The 17,215-nt window shown below is 43.7% G+C and overlaps 2 long non-coding RNA genes across 2 annotated transcripts in view; one reads left to right on the top strand and one right to left on the bottom strand.

Annotated features, from left to right (window-relative positions):
* Positions 1-1,304: 1,304 nt before the first annotated feature.
* Positions 1,305-11,006, bottom strand: LOC111094381. Its single transcript, XR_005385200.1, has 3 exons — positions 10,493-11,006; positions 8,964-9,127; positions 1,305-2,002 (listed from the first exon to the last, which is right to left on the bottom strand). It is a non-coding gene; the product is annotated as an uncharacterized LOC111094381 (long non-coding RNA).
* The window catches only part of LOC111094382, a 400,244-nt gene continuing 394,020 nt past the window's right edge, over positions 10,992-17,215 (top strand). Inside the window, exon 1 of the long non-coding RNA XR_005385199.1 lies at positions 10,992-11,162. This is a non-coding gene — a long non-coding RNA (uncharacterized LOC111094382). The remainder of the gene's footprint in view (positions 11,163-17,215) is intronic.

The following is a 17,215-nucleotide window of genomic DNA, read 5'->3' as shown; positions in this document are numbered from 1 at the left end:
TAAATAAATAAATCAGAAATGAAAGAGGAGACCTTGTAACCAATACCATGGAATTCCAAAGGATCATAGGAGAGTACAAACAATTAAATGACAGCAAATTGGACAGGTTAGAAATGGACAAATTTGTAGAAACATACTATTTACCAAGAGTGAATTATGAAGAACTCTAAAATCTGAACAGACCAGTTACTAGTAAGGATTGGAATTGGTAATCAAAAACTACCAACAACCGAAAGTTCAGGACCGGATGACTTCACTGGTGAATTCTACCAAACATTTAAAAAGAGTTAATAACCATATTTCCCCCCCTTAAACTCTTCCAAAAAAATAGAAGAGGAGGGAACACTTTCCAACTCATTTTACAAGGCCAGCATCACTGATAACAGAACCAGACAAGGAAACCACAAGAAAAGAAAACCATAGGCCAGCATCTCTTATGAACATGGAACAATTGCTTAATTGTAACAAGTGTACCACACTAAAGCAAGATGTTAATACGAAGGGACTGTGTGTATGGGGGACGGGCTATATAGCAACACTCCGTACTATGTGCTCAGTTTTTCTGTAAGTCTAAAACTGCCCTAAAAAAGCAGTCTGTTAAATTTTGGTTGTTGTTGTTTAAAGAAATGTATCCATTTCATAGATGAGAAATCTGAGGCTCAGGGCCCAGGGAAGTTAGGGAGCTTAATGAAAGCCACTCTGGGAGTAATTGCGTGAAAGTAGATTATTCGGGCAGGAACTCCTAAAAGCCAAGGCACAGAATAGGAGCCAGTTTCCTAATCTGGACTCAGTTAAACAGGTGTATTCTGTGGTGGTGTGAATGTGGGTTACCGGAAACCGTATCTTAAGAAACCCTGCAGGTGGTATTCTGATGTGTACTAGTGCTCGAGAACCACTGTCCTTGGGAATCTGGAATAGAGCTGGAGCCACACCAGTTTGAGAGCATGGGGAAGCCAGGTGGGAGGTCTGTGTGGAAGCCTGTCTGCTCCAAGAGATCACTCCCGAATGTGATGGGAGAGATGTTGAAAGGGCCCAGGCTGGGGAGGATGCCTGCAGAATGTACGCAGAAAATAGACTACGTGCCCTTCCGTGTGCAAGAACTTGTCCATGGAATTTAGGAGAAAAACACCCCTTGTAATCCCATTTCTTTGTAGTGAGAGTAAGAAGGAAACATTTACTTTCTTCATTTTCATGATTCAAAGTAGATAAAATACTTGATTCCAATGACACATATCTAATGAGTGTCCACTATATGCCAGGCTTATTTGAGCTCAGGGAAACAGCTTGAACAGGCCATACTGGTTGGTCTCTTGCAGCCTTCAATCTCAAGGGGACAGACAAATAGCAAACAGATTAAAAAACAACAACAACTAAGCTAATTCTAGGTCCTTTACCTCTGATGTGACTTGTATTTTTGCCTCTCTGCTCAGATGTGTGACGTGAGGAGCCTCATAAGAGACTTCCTCCCTGAGTTACCTCGTGTACCACATTGTTTTGTAGATCCGGGGTGAGCAGATGTCCAGCATCTCCTTCCATGCCGGGAAGAATTATGTGCTTGAGTTGGTGCTGAATTCACTCTCCGTGTGAAGAAGAATGTACGTTTTATGTTGTTTTGAATATTGAATGACCAAAAGAAAAAGAAAATAAACCATACAAAAATAACTGCATGACATTAATGCTAAGGACTTAAATTCACCAAAACAAGGAAATTCCAAATGAAGGCCAAATATTCAGGACCACACTGCCTTTTTAGCCACATCGATGTGAGCGTTACCAACCAGGATTCTTTCTTCACCTGGTGTTTTCTTGGCTTCTCATTTTGACACTCAGCAACTTGGTCACTGCTCAGGGAGAAATGATCCCCATTCCCTCAGGTTGTCCTCTCTGTTTTCTTTGCTGGGATTGGTATTTAGAGGAATTTTTATTAAGCAACTTCAAACAGGAGGGTTTGTTTGTTTCAACTTTGTTTGAAAGTTGATCTTCTTTATTAAAAGTTGTGGCACTGCAAAAGAAAGATCAGAATTGATTTCAATAATGTTTAAAATATATCTGCACTCTAAATAAAAATCAAAGAGAGCCAAGGAGTAAACTCCCAAAGAAAGGAGGCTATTAGGGAAATTGTAGAGGAAGTATAAACCTCTGACTTAGCCCTGCTGTGTGCTGGAACATACCAGGAATTGCCAGTTGCAAGTCTGTGCTCTACCAGAGAGAAATCAAGATATCTTCATCCCTATTATTATAATTTTCTCCCCTGACTTGCTAAATCTACTCAAACTATGCTTTTCCAAAGCTCTAAATCAGTAGCTTTCAAACTTGACTGCCTTTAGAATCCCATGGGGAACTTTTAAAAAAATCCCAATGCCCAGGCCACACACCAAAACAATTATATCAGAATTTCTGAGGACGGGATCTGGACATCAGCATTTTTAAAGCTCCCCAAGTGATGCCAGTGGGCAGCCAAGTTTGAGAACCAGCGCTCTGGCTATTAAGCCTCATACTTGGCGGCGATGCTCTAATGCTAAAATAATTGTTCTTTGTTGGAAAAAGATGAATGAATGGGTGTATTGATTGAGTTTACTTACCTTTCCACAGAAAGGAGGAAAAGAAAAGTGAAAGAAGGTTCTGGAGGGTTTTGGCACTATCAATAAAAAACAAACTCTAGGGGATCCCTGGGTGGCTCAGCAGTTTAGCGCCTGCCTTTGGCCCAGGGCGCGATCCTGGAGTCCTGGGATCGAGTCCCGCGTCGGGCTCCCGGCGTGGGGCCTGCTTCTCCCTTCTCCAGTGTCTCTGCCTTTCTCTCTCTCTCTCTCTCTCTCTGTGTCTATCATAAATAAATAAATAAATCTTAAAAAAAAAAACAAAGAAACTCTAATATACTTAATAAATGTTAAGCAGAAAGTGAGCTAATTGGTTTCTCTTCTCCGTAGGAATGGATGTCAGTCATACTAAATGGAAGAAATTAACAGGTAATGGAGGTGAGGAATTAAAATGTAACCCTCCCTCTAACAGTATTTCAGAAGCCAAGAAGGACGGGCTTTGAATACATCAATGCATCCACTGCAGGTATGTTTTATTATCAGGATGACGCGGCGGAGTGGGGAGTAGGGAAGGTACCTGGCGGATGGAGGGCTCTGTGCTGGGGCTACCAAGGTCAGGGTGAAGGTCTCAGGGAAAACAATTGCTGAGCTTTTCTAATTGAGGTGTGACTCAAAGTAAATGGGAGTAAATAAATACATAAATCTGAATAAATAGTACTTTCGTAGTATTTAGCAGTGGCTTGCAGGGGGTATATTGTTATTAATGATTACAAAAGGAAAAGGAAGGGGTGGTCATATTAGTCCCTCAAATTTGTAAATTTGATATTAGCCCTTGAAAGCCCTTATGTCTGTCACACTCGATATCCTAACAGGTGGTGGTGTTCCTGCTATATCACCAGTTGGTCAACTGGGCACAGAGACAATTAGGTCCTTCTCCGGGGTGTCAGGTCCAGTAGTAGGTGACCGAATCTGCCTCTCAGTTCAGTGGCATCCGCAAACTCACCCCTGGTGAGCATTTACCTGGTGATAGGCCCAAGGATCACTTCGGAGTAGATGCATCTTTGACGAATAAATGTATTACTCATGACATCCTCACCTTTTTTTTTTTTTTTTTTGACATCCTCATCTTACAAGTGTTTACTGTCGATGCCCTCAAAGTGATATTCCTGTTTTGTGCTTGGAGAAGACAATGAATGAGGAGAATTGAGTGAGTTTTCTGGTCTTTTTTGGGTAATCACCATTTAAAACTCACAGATTCTCCAGCCACAGGATTATTTAATGAGAATCACAGGCATGGTTGTTGGTTACTCTTCTCTTCATTTTGTCTCTAGACAGAAATGTCTCCAGGTAGAAAAAGTGATTCAAATGGAGTTTGAGGCAGGAGTCCAGACTCTGCCTAAGTGACTAGACCCCTCTTTAATCTGTCCCCCAGGTCAACACCTGCTAATGTGGCTAGAGAACGAAGGTGGTTAAGGGTCAGAAGATCCTCTGCTGAAATTCTAGTGCTGATTTTTGCTGGCTGTGAGGCCACCAGCGAGTTCTGACATGCTCTGGGCATCAGGTTCTCCATCCGTATAAAGTGAGAGTCTCAGGATCAGTTTTGTATACAGAATGCCCAGGCTTGGGTCTGGCACATTGGTTCAGGAGGCACTCAACCAAAGGCAGGTGTTCCTGTTGTTCTGTGGGATTGTTTGTTCCCATGTAAAGAATCTCCCACCAGGTTATCCTGCCAAAAGATGTAATATTTCTGTACGACAGAGCTAAATAGGCCCAGGTTTGGCCTGATGTCATGAATCAACAGACCTGGAAATGTAAGATATTTGTTGGGCAACTGTGCATTTGTTGTAAATTTTCTTTTGAGCCCTTTCTCATACAGGAGAATGGCAGCTTTATTAATTAATAGCTATAGCTGGCCTGAAGTCAAAACCAACTCTCTGGGTGCTTTTAAGTATATATAAATTATCAAATGATCTTGTAAATAACCTCGACTGGCTCACTAAGAGTTTAAAAATGACGTACTTCAAATCACTGGAGAGGGGATGAATACCACAAATGACAATTGGAACTTTTGTTGGCGCTTTGTGTGGAGCTCACACCTCGGTTGACCGGTTGAGAATGAGAGCTGTCAATCTAAACAAGAAGCATCGAGGCGTCTTTTCGCAGCATTTAGCCTTATCTAAATGACATCAGAGGTGGAAATGTCTAGCAGAGGAGGGGTTGTGCACTGCATAAGAGTACAGGGCTTTTAGGTCAACTAACCAGAGCTTATCTCTGCCCCTGCTCTTCGTTCACCTTCTTATCTTGAGCAAATGACTTCTATCTTCTGATTTGGTTTCTTCATCTGCAGAAATAGTAGTACGTACGTCAAAAGACCACATGAGGCTTAAAAGGAGTAAAGCACATAGAAGATTTGGCAGGGTGGGTGACATATGATACACGGGGACTCTTCACTGTCATTATAGTCATTATTCTATCGGATCTGGGGACTCATTCCAGGGCCGAGGAGGTTCAAGGGAAAAGGAAATGTAAAAATTAGCCAAAAAGAAAACTGGAGAACTGAATGTATCCTTGAATATACTCTAACTGATGAGCTTAACATGCTAATTTGACACAGGTTGTGAGGTGGCCGCGTATCCTTCTGTGTTCTGACCACATTCTCTAGGCGAAAATGTTTTAACCTTAGAAAACTGCGTTCCGTTTGATCATCGTAGGAAGATCAAAGACCCACCTAATGACAATTTATAACCTTGTAACTCAAATGAACCTACAACAGAGGATTGGACCCTCCTTTCCTTGCTTTCCTTTTGGAATTTTATTTTGTAATGTACAAAAATGCGCCCATGAGCTGTGAAATCACAGCTTACGCAGCATCCTTACGCTGCGTCTCATACCACTGGGGACAAATGCCAGTCTGGTGGCTGAGGTCCGGTTGGTGATGGACTGACCCTCTCACATGCTGCCTCACGGGTCTGAGGGCAAGGATTCCGTGGTGAGGGGCGAAGCAGGGGCGAGAGGCCGTGCGAGCCGCCAGGCAGGCCTCCCATCCCCGGGGTCTGGCTCCTGAGGGCTGCCCAACAAAGTGCCACATGCACGGTGGCTTCAGGTAACAGAGAGTGGTTGTTTTACGGTTCTGGAAGCTGGAAATCTGAAATCAAGGTGTCGGCAGGAGCCGTGCTCCCTCTGAAACCCATAGGGGGAATCCTCTTTTGCCTCCTCCTAGTTTCTGATGGTTCGCCAGTAACCTTTGGCCTTCTGTGGCATGTTAAAGACATCACTCCAACCCTGCGTCTTCACCAGGCATCCTCCTCGTGTCTCTTTGTAGTGTCTTCCCCCTTTTATAAGGGCATCAGGCCTACTGGATTAGGGCCCCCCCATCCGACTTCATTTTAACCTCATTAACTCTGTAAAGACTCTATTTCCAAATAAGGTTGTCTTCTGATGGATTAGGATTTAGGGCTTCAGTGTTTCTTTCTTTCTTTCTTTCTTTCTTTCTTTCTTTCTTTCTTTCTTTCTTTCTTTCTTTCTTTCTTTCTTCTTTTTTCTTTCTTTCTTTTTTCTTTCTTTCTTTCTTTCTTTCTTTCTTTCTTTCCTTTCTTTTTTTTTTTTTTTTAAGATTTTATTTATTCCTTCATGAGAGACACAGAGAGAGAGACACTCACAGGCAGAGGGAGAAGCAGGCTCCACGCAGAGAACCCGACGTAGGACTCGATCCCGAGACCCCAGGATCATGCCCTGAGCCAAAGGCAGATGCTCAGCTGCTGAGCCACCCTGGGATCCCTCAGTGTTTCTTTTTAATGTTTCTTTAATGAAGTGACACGATTCATCTCAAGACACTGAGAGTCCTCATATTTAGACCGGATGAGTCTCTGAGGCTCTACATACAGTTTTGGCAATTGAGACAGGACGACAGGCATGGGAAAAATGTTCATGTCTCTCCAACCGCAGGGCCATACATTTCAACATCTTAAAAGCAAACCTTGTCATTATATTGTGAATAGCACAGTGTATTGCATTTTTTATATCAAAAATGTAAACTTGCAAAGCGTAAACATCTAGAACTCATTATAAATTTAGTAATCCTGGGTCACCTGGGTGGCTCAGTCAGTTGTGTCTGCCTTCGGCTCATGTCATGATCCCAGGGCCTTGGGATCATGTCCCGCATCGGGCTCCCACCTCAGCAGGGAATCTGCTTCTTTGTCTCCATCTGACCTGCCTCCTGCTTGTGCTCTCTCTGTCACGCTTCAAATAAATAAATAAAATCTTAAAAAAAAATCTTGTAATCCTGTTCTGGCATGTCTATGACATTGAAAACCTCAACAAATAAAAGTGGCCACAACCTATGAGCATGAGTCAAGTGTATCTCAGGACTTAACATGATTTGAGTCTCCTTTTCAAGGATTTATCCCAAGGAGGCAACTACCTTCTTTTAATGTTTGCTTCCCATGAAGAAACATCTTTAAAAAAAAAAAAAAAAAACAAACAAACCCAGAAGCATATGGGACAAATGTTGTTAGGATCAATTCCAGGGACAGGGAATACAGGATAGTTAAAAAAGAAGAATCCCAAGTTCTTACATGTGTCAGGCACTCTGCTAAGTGCTTTCCTTACATTATGGAACCCCGCGCTCACTGTTGTTAAATTTAATTACATTTAGTGGTGAAATACGTGTAACTTGTACCTTTATTGAGTACAATAAATATGAGAATAAATATGGAAAAATATGAAGAGAATAAATATGGAAAGACTGTTCTTTTCAGATTCTTGGTTACTTAAGAACTTAACATTCTGACTTTTCCCCCGCTTTGCTGCTTTACCTGATTGCTTGGGACAATGTCTTGTTTTCACAGTTTCTCTGCTTCTTGTTCTAAGAGTCCAGAAAGAGGACTGAAGAGGAAGTCAGTTTCTGTCTTCCTAACACCTGACATGGATTGAATAATGGCCATTTGGCTGTATTTAAACAATGAATACATTATTTGTGCATTTTATTGAAGCATACACATGTTTAAACACTGTGTGAAAATGTCCTTGTGTATCCTATTTTTACATTTACTTTGAAACTTCCTAGTCCTTGAGGTATTTTTATGGTCAGGCACATATGCATGCAATGATTGTATGACCACCCTTGGATTATGTATTGCATCTAATGAAATTAGCTTTTTTGCTCACCCCTGGGCAACCTTTGGAAATAAGACAATAGTCTCAGTTGTTTGTTTCCTGGAGAAATGTTAATGATTAACTTGAAAAAGGAAGAATTTCTTTTACCCACCGCCTAATTTTTCATAATTCCGTACAATTGCTGTGTACCTTATCTTTGTTTAATATATCCCATGCAAGATATTAACTTGTATAACATTGGTGTACATGAATTTTTGGCTAAGGAGAAAGCACTACCGTACCTAAAGACTTTAGTTCATTCCAGTTGGGGTGATTGTTTTTTTATATTAAGCCTTGTCCACAGCCAGAACATGTTGAGTTCAGGCTTTGCTTTAATGGTTGTAAGATAAAGCATCAATCTGATTTATTTGGATACTAACTACCTCTTGCCCGAATCCACATAACAGTTAATGTTTTCCACATGTGCCCAGCAGATCTCTGTTGGTGTACTCCAGCACGATGTGAAATACTAAAGAAATGAGGGTTACTGCAGCTAGGCTAAGAGTTTGTGGCGTCTGGAGAGTGCTCTTCGGGACAGGCTTCGGTGGGCCTTGGGAGATGCCTACTGTCTAGTGGCTGATGAAGCATTTGGCTTTGAACCGTGGCTGTCTGCAGGGTAATAAGTGGCAGGTTGGGCCCTCTGTTGGACTAGGCAGACTGGTCTCTGGGCTAAGAGACCTCCCTAGCAGGCTAAGCTGAAGTCTGCTTGCTTGATGGCTTGACACCCAAGTGCCTGGATTGGGCATGAGAGTGCTAGAAGCATAGCACTGAGCCTTGTATCTGTACTACCTCTCTTTAGGTGCCTAACAGCACTATTAGGTAGATTCTAATATTCTCTCTCATTTTATTATGAGGAAATCAAAAGGCCAAGGGGTTAAATGCCTTGGTCACGGAGATAGCAGATGATGGAGAAGAGATGTGAACCCTGGCAGTCTGACTCCAGGCACCATTTGTTTGGGGTTAGCTCTTAAAATTCCCGAGGGAGGCTATACGATCGAATGGAAAGGACATGGGCCTTATGTGTAGACAGCCCTGGGGTCAAATCCCAATTCTGCACTTAATAAGGGGGTGTCTTTGAATCCATCGTTTAGCCTTTCTGGGTTTGAGTGACATGATCTATAGAATGGGGGTGCTGGGAGGATTAAACGAGCTAATCCATATTACTGCCCAGCCTACCAACTAAGTGTTCAAAAATGCCAGCTCATTTTCCCTCAAACTACTGGCTGAGATTCCTTCTAACACCTTAAGTAGGTCTCCCCACACGGTGCTCACTTGTCGTGCTAGGAGGGGCACCGCCATCACGCTGCAGAGCTACCTTTGCTCCCATAGATGCTTCTCACATTTGGGGCCTTGGCCGAAGTTCCAGGAGTTTTGTTTCCCTTCAAGCAGAGGTAAATCCATCCAGACATCCTCCTTTTAAGCACCGAGGACTGCATCTGTTTTAGACCAAAAATAATACCTTGTGATTGGAAATGTTTCAGTAACATTATTTGTGTGTTTTATTGCAGCGGAGGTTACAATTATTAGCGACACCAGGAATTTCAGACATTTAAACATAGTTTTGACTTCTCCAGAGCAAACCACATCCCTGTGCAATTATTAGTTTATCTAAATACCTTCCATCCGAACCCTAAACCGGAGGCGGCCTCTGTGGGAGGTGGTCCCTCTGAGGACACACTCTGCACTGCGCCGTCAGGGCAGGCACACAAACCTGCAGCCCAGCTGGGGGACGGGTGGGGAGGTTGCAGCAAGGGTGACTTGGTTCTATTAGCTGGTAATTTGCTACCTGGCTTGGGTCACTTCCTAGTCACTGCCAATTTGGCTAGGTTATTCCGACTCCCTGTTTGAAGCTGACCTTAAGAATTTAAAAGAATTAAAAACAAGGTTTTCCTTCCCTCGGAGTCTACTCCTTCCATCGCATGACTCCTCTATAGCACCCATGTTAGCCAGCCACTCACAACCCAACATCTGTGCAAGAGAAGGAAATACAAACAATGAAAAAAACCAGCCTGTCCTTCAAAGCCTCAGAATCTTACCTCCAGCTGTGGGCTAAACATGTTTTTGTTATTTTTTCTTATTTCATTTTAACATTAGTATTTAAATAGGAAGTGGACATAGAGCCTTTTAAATTTGAGATAAGTAATCAGAATGGGCGGGCGTGTTATGCTACCAGAAAAGATGAATTAGGTTTCCTTTGAAAGGGGCATATTTACCACTTGATCTATGATATAGGAATTATGTTCTCCACCTACAGACGAAGAATAAAGGTTCACGGGGAGTAAGGCACTTGTATGTGATCACACAGAGGTGGGAGGGCCAGGATTTGAACCACATCCATGCCATCCAAAGCCTATAATTTTCCAGCCACTGCTGGCTGCTTAAATGTGGAAGAAGCAAAGAGGTAAGCCTTGTAACTCAACCATGGGCCCTAAATACATGTCACAAGTCCTGGACTCTGACCAGCTGATGTTTGTTGTTTAAAATCTGTCTACTCTCACTTCAAAATTAAGCATTTGGGGGTGCCTGGTGGTTCAGTCGGTTGGGCATCTGACCTCAGCTCAGAGCTTGATCCCAGGACCCCCAAGAGGTCCTAGGACCAAGCCCTGCAATGGGCTCTGCATTCAGCAAGGACTCAGTTTGTCCCTCTGTCCCTCCCCCTGCTCGTGTGTGCGTGTTCTCTCTCTTTCTCAAATAAATAAAATCTTTGAGAAAAAAAGAGGGGGAAAAGCATTTAGTTGGATCAATTTTCAAGTTGCTAATACAGTTACATTCAACAGGAAATTGTTGAGCGTGCCACGTACTGATCTGGGAGATGGAGACATTCTCAGGAACCGAGTAGATGAGGAGCTGGTGCAGACTTTTGAGCTGGAGCGTGATTGGGAGCTATCTGTGGTTTGGGAAGACGGTGGACAGCAGGATGAAGAATGGATCCGGAGAAGGACTGATGACGAGACGCTAGACACTTCAGAGGGAATTCTTCTGGCCCAGGCAAGAAATCATGAGGGTCTGACCTTACGTTCTCACACCAACATTATAAAGCAACTGAGGCCTTCTGTGGTTGATGTACCAGGTGGGGTTTCTTAGCAGCCCCAGTATCGGCCAGGTTTTTCTCTTTTGCTCTCTCTCCCATTCCGGCACCTTGGGGGAGGGGATGGTTCCATTCGGAGTGCTGCCTTACAAGGCCTAACTCATTTTGTGCTGGGGGCAGAAGTGGCATCTTGGATATAGGGAGGTGCGTTAGTGAGGGCCTTACTTTCTGGATGGATGGATGAAGCAACCCTACCCACTGAGAACCTCTATGAAGCTTGTGTGGCTGGACCTAAGGAAGCAAAGGAAGAGTCCTGGTGAGAGGTAAGACAACGCCTACATCACAAAAGCTCTGTGAGGCCATATGACACAGGCTCCACCATACACCATCGGGCTATGGGGAGCCACAAAGAGGTTTTAAGCCCATCTGGGTGGAAGGGTGAGGTAACGTGCACAGTTTCATTTTATTAAGGTCATTCGAACAAAACTGGAAGCAGAACAACCAGTGAGGGACTATTGCAATAATCCTAGCGAGGATAATGAAACCTGAACTAAGTATTTGTAGTAAAAGGGAGGGGAGGATGGAAGTGAGAGATGTTAAGGGCTTAGAATCCGCTGGCCTTGCTGACGGATTGAATATGGTATGAGCGGGATCTCCAGAGTTCTAGATTGGGTGATGTTGATCTTCCCAGAGACGTAGTGTCCTGGGAAGGAGGAGTGGGTGTGGGAAGACAGTCTGGAGCTCAGTTTGAGGCTGTTACATTTGAGGGTCTGCGAGACACCCGAGTGGAACTAGGGGCCTAGGAAACAGTTACATGGAAGGGGTTCAATCTCATGCAAAAATCCTCCAAGCTCAGGTGTCAGTTGAAGAAAGAGGAGGAGATTGGCAGGACAAGAGTGAGGAAAAAGAACCAGGTGGCCAGCAGCTGGTTTTAGGAGAAAGGATGTAAAATCTCACCCGCTTGCCTTCATAAAGCCACTTCATTGGGGTGAGGGGGTGGGATATGTACAATGAGCCTTAAGTTCAAACAGCAGAAAACTATGTTCAACTCTCAGGTGCCTGGTTCATTCATTCTTCATTATTGCAGGTTTTTAAAAATCTTAAGTCTTCAACCCAAAGGTACCAAAACTACTTTAAAATTTTAAAAATCCTTATTACTCTCATCACTCAACTCTACTCAACCCCTTCTATCACAACCCCTGCAAAATATTGGAGAAGCCATGTCATTAGACACCCGGTGCTTTACTCCAGATGTCATTCAGTTATCCCGTCAGTCTTTCTTCTTTGCATTTATTTGTCCAGTTTTCCTATCAAACATTTACCAAGCACCTCTTAGGCGTCAAACGCTGCTCCGGCCCTGGAGTTGTAGCAGTATACAGCAGACTAGGCCCCAAGTCTCATGGAGTTTACATGGCGGTGGAGATAGATTGCCCGTAAAACAAGGAAGAAAATTTCCGCACGTCCACTGAAACACTGCCATACTTACATTATCTCATGAATTTAATTTAAAAGAAAAAAAAAAAACAGTGGTTGAATTTTGATGTGTGCAGGTAATAATGGATTCCTGGCCCTTCTTAAAGTGCATTTTCATTGTTAAATTTTTTGGAATCTGCTGACCTCTCAGGTGAGCACTCAGGTGCCTTTGGTTTTATTGTTGTTGTGTGGTTCCTGAACAGACTCCCCTTCCCCCCCTCGTTCCCCCATTAGCGACCTGCCTCTGTTCAGAAACAACGAACGAATGTATCACATGATGAGACTGTTGAGACAATCCCTCCATGGGCGGGGGTGAGGCTCCTGGGCATGTGATTGTAATCCACTTGGGTGTGGAAGTGCTCTCGCTCCCCAAGAATGCCCTTCTTGGAGCAGTGGGAGCTCAGGACGTGGAATGGACTTGACTTGCTCACCCAGGTGTATTTAAGCAATCTCTTCCTTAGAAACACCCACACGAAGCGCTGTGCAAACAAAGTTCCTCAAATCACAGAATCAGGTGATCGTACACTGAGGCAGTTGGGCCAGTCAAAACTGCACTTGATGAATGAATAATTCGAGAGCTTCTTTATAAAAGTGACGGGTTTTTAAATGGCCACCATATGGGGGCAGGCAGGTGGCTGGCAAAGGTTTCTGTCCTGCTTTTGCTAGACAGGCTGCCCTCCAGCATGCTGTCAATGAAGGGCACTGATACAAAGTGATTCCTGCAGCCTCTTGCCAGGCTGCGTCTTGACAGAGGACACTCGTGCCTGAGCAGGCGGCAGGTGCTGGACCGGGCTGAGCCCTGAGCTCGCCCGCAGTTATGCTGTCAGCCTCTCTCAGCTCTAATGCCTCGTGACAACTGCCTACCTGGCCTGTGATAACGGCAGAAAACCTCTGCAAAATGATGGGGGGAGCTCACACAGAAGAGTGGCTTCTCGTGCTATGTGAAGCAGAACACTCTGCTTCTCTTTGCCAGTGGGAGACAGAAGGTTAGGGTCAGGACCTGGGCAATGGTGTAGCTCTGAAAATCCAAGTTTGCGCTTGACTCAACCTCCTCCCTGGCTCTGCGTGTCACATGCATTTGTTTTCTCTCGAATGCATGAGCCTCAGCTGCGTTTAAAAAAAAAAAAAAAAAAACCAACCTTAGCAAAAGATTATCCTCAGAACCGGATTCCCCATGACATTAAGTAACATAGAAGGCTGACAATAAACGTGACGAGTCGGTGCTTCCACTCTGGATCAAAGAGGACAATATCCCACATTGGCCTTGGTCGTCTGCATGAAGCTGAATGTCGTGCGTGAATTACACACCGATGGAAGCTTGACCAGGGTTCGTAGCAACCACATCAGCCTCGCCACCCAATAGCCCTCTTCTGCGCAGATCAAAGCCACACTTATCCAAACCTCCGTTGTGTGGCTCATCAAAATCATTAAAACTAAATGAGAGGGGCTTCGATGCTTTGTTTCCTAGCTTGTAGGAATGGAAAAGAGACAGCTCACCTTGAAGAGCTAAGTGGTTAATCAGAGAAGTAAATTATTAAGCCCCAGTTATTGGAAAATCAAATGAAATAATGCACGTAAAGCACTTATCAGGATGCCTCAGTGAGTGTTAGCTTTCAATATTTCTTATTACAAAACTTTTATTTATTTGTTTATTTATTTTTTTAAAGATTTTATTTATTTATTCATGAGAGACACAGAAAGAGAGAGAGGCAGAGACACAGGCAGAGGGCGAAGCAGGCTCCATGCAGGGAGCCCGACGGCAGACTGGATCCTGGGTCTGCAGGATCAGGCCTTGGGCCGAAGAGAGATGCTCAACCACTGACTCACCCAGGGAGCCCTACAAAATTTTTTACTTGTACTAGGATTTGGGTCATTTCTGTCATTGTTCAGATGCTGCTAATTAGTTTCTCTTCCTCTCATCTTTGAGGTAGGAAGGGGCAGCAAGCTGGTTGCTTTGTATGACATTTCTGTTAGACTCAACTGAGCAACTGTGAATGCGTGGGGCTTGCTTACAAATGGCAGATATACCTCTGCTGTGTCTTGAGAGCATACCAACCTTTCAAGCACATGAGACTTCAGGCTATTTCTAATATTAGATAATTGGTAGACTGTGTGATCCTACCAATAAAGTTGAAAATGGGCTCTAATGAAAACATCTGCCTGGTAAACATTTCAAAGTGATATTTTCCACTTCTTTCTTCATCTTTCCTCTCACTGGAAACTCTTGGCATTCCAGAACTCTCTGTGCCACGGTCTTTGTCGTGTCTGTCAGAGTATTATTTTCAAATAGGCAGTGGTGAACCTGTTTTGGTGGCAAAGATAATTTTAAAGGATTAAAAAAAACATCCCATGACATTCTGGATATCATAATTTCCTACGGTGTTCACAGCTTTAAAATGCTGATCTGGGACTTATTTTATTTTACTTTATGTTATTTAATACTTTGGCAGCAGTGCCGTACAGCAGGTACTATGCTAAGCAGTTTCCAAAGGAGTCCATACTCATTTCACCTTCGCAAAGCTACACGTGGTAAGCACTATGATTAGCTCCCTCTTACAGATGGTGAAACTCAGGCAACGAGAGGAAACAACACACCCCGAGTCTATGTACTTAATCCCTGCGCCGCCTCTGTATTCAGCGTCGCAGGGGCAGCAAAGCTATATTTCAAAGAGTACATCAAGCTTTGAGGCTAATTTTTCCCATATGAATTTGGGTGTCTTGCAGGATATCTTACTAAACTTCAGAGAAGTTTTAATTTTGTAGTTTTCTCTTAAAAATTGGAAATTGCTCCTAATTGATAGTTTTAACTTTGAGCATGTCAACTTTTTTGAGTGGAAAAGAGTTTTCTCTAATATTAAAAGCTTTGTCATATTCCTCCCCTCATCCCCTCAGATAATTTTAAAATTAAAAAATAGGAAATAGCAGCCTCACATGTACCCATCTACCTCTGGGATCCCTGCCGGATGCGTGCAGGCTTTTAGACACTCGACTGCTCAGGGCCTGGGGGGAGGGGTTGCAGGTACAGGACACCCATGTTCTCAGCGCCATCGGTGGGGACGGGGGCTGGTCCCTGGGGCCCTGGAAGGAGAAAGCAGATCCTGCAGCTGCCGCACGAGGTCCCTGCTCTTGCCACAGAAGCCCTTGATGGCTGCTGGCGCTTCAAGGACCAGCCTCCTGAAGGAGAAGCTCCAACCTTCTTTCTCACAGTTGGCCAATCTAGCATGCTTTGGACTCCAGAAGCCAGATCTGCGTGGTACTAATGGACCCGCTCTGTGACATGAGCTGACAGGGTGAGCAAAGGGGTCTCAATCACTTGAAGATGAGGTGCTGAGTGGCCATTGATGGGTGGATATTTATTTATTTATTTATTTATTTATTTAGAGTTCAATTTTCAACATATAGCACATCACCCAGTGCTCATCCTATCAAGTGTCCCCCTCAGTGCCCGTCACCCAGTCACCCCCACCCCCGCCCACCTCCCTTTCCACTACCCCTTGTTCATTTCCCAGAGTTTGGAGTCTCTCATGGTCTGTCTCCCTCACTGATATTTCCCACTCATTTTCTCTCCTTTCCCCTTTATTCCCTTTCACTATTTCTTATATTCTATGGGTGGAGATTTAAACAAAGAAGACACTTGGAAAAACGACGACGATGACAACAACAAAGAAATAATAAAAAAAAAGAATGAAGAATGCTCTAGCCATGCTTTAGGAAATGATGCGACAGCAAAACCATAATTTTCCAATGAGAACAATTCACTAGCAAGGGACAAAGAATCCATAGCACTGAAACAAAGTTAGTGATCGGTAAGATCAAATGGAAGAACAATTTCAAACAAATAGTGAAGAAATGAGGTGAAAAAAATAAAAATCACGAAAGAGAAGGTGGGATAAGAAATAAGAAAGACAAGTCCAGGAGCTCTAATAAGCAAATACCATTCCCAAAGGAGAAAAAGTAAGGAGTGGAAACGAAGCCATAACAGTAGAGAGCACATGAACATCACCGTGCGTGCGTGCCCATGTGTACGTGTGTGCGTTAGTCCCTGTGCTGAACAAACACTTGAATTTTCAAATCAAAAGGGGTCATCAAATCTCAAGAAGAATTAAAATTAAGAATGCTCTCAAGTAAGCATATAATTTTCCCCTACCTCCTCTGCATTATGATCTATTTTAGATGAGTACACTGAAGGAGGAAGATTTTTTTTTTTTTTCTGCTTTGCAAGGAAAAATTCTGTTTAGGTCCAGTGTAAAGTACTTTTTCACAAGGTGGGATTACAGCAATGAACAGAACAGATTCAATTCCTGCCTCAGAGCTGACAGGCTGGTGGGGTGGACCAAGAAGTATGAAAATGGCATGTTCTCTACCCCGTAATAGCAGAAACCCCGGGAACTATGGGCCTGTAAATGAGGACCACCTCTCTGAGACCAGGAGGAGGAGCACCCATTAGCCAGATGAAAAGAAAGCGTTCTAGGAGAGGTGAGGGAGCGCATGGGGAAGAACTGGAGGAAGTCTTGCTGGCAAGATTCAGGGAAAGGAGTTGGGGCTGGGGAGGCAGAGACAGGTGAAACAAAGCGTTAAACTGGGGCCAGATCAAGTATCGAGTGCTTTCTATGTTTTGGGCACCATTCTGGATATTTAATCTTCGTGATGGCTGTACAGTGGAGGCACATCCCCATTTTTCAGATGAAGAAATTGAGGCAAGGAGAGGTTAACTAACTTGATCAAGTTCACCCAGCCAGTTAAATGGCGGAGCCAGGCAGTCTGGCTCCAGAGCCCACACCCTAAGAATGTTGACAAAGGAAGGATTTTATTTTTCAGTACTGGTTGACCTTAGGAACCGTATCTGGTGGTTTCAGACATAAGAGGATAGTCTTTGCTAAACCACCCTCACGCAGCCCCACTGCAGTAGCTGACACACATGCCCGCCTGTCGCATCTGTGGACTTATCTGAGTGCTCTTAAACCGTGGGTAAATGATCCCCAGGCTGTCTTTAGGATAATTAGAAACAAATGGAAAATAGTTC

This window comes from Canis lupus, chromosome 37 (assembly GCF_011100685.1).
Source record: "Canis lupus familiaris isolate Mischka breed German Shepherd chromosome 37, alternate assembly UU_Cfam_GSD_1.0, whole genome shotgun sequence".
Taxonomy (NCBI): domain Eukaryota; kingdom Metazoa; phylum Chordata; class Mammalia; order Carnivora; family Canidae; genus Canis; species Canis lupus.
The sequence above is the reverse complement of the archived record's forward strand: the minus strand, read 5'-3'. Positions and strand labels throughout refer to the sequence as shown.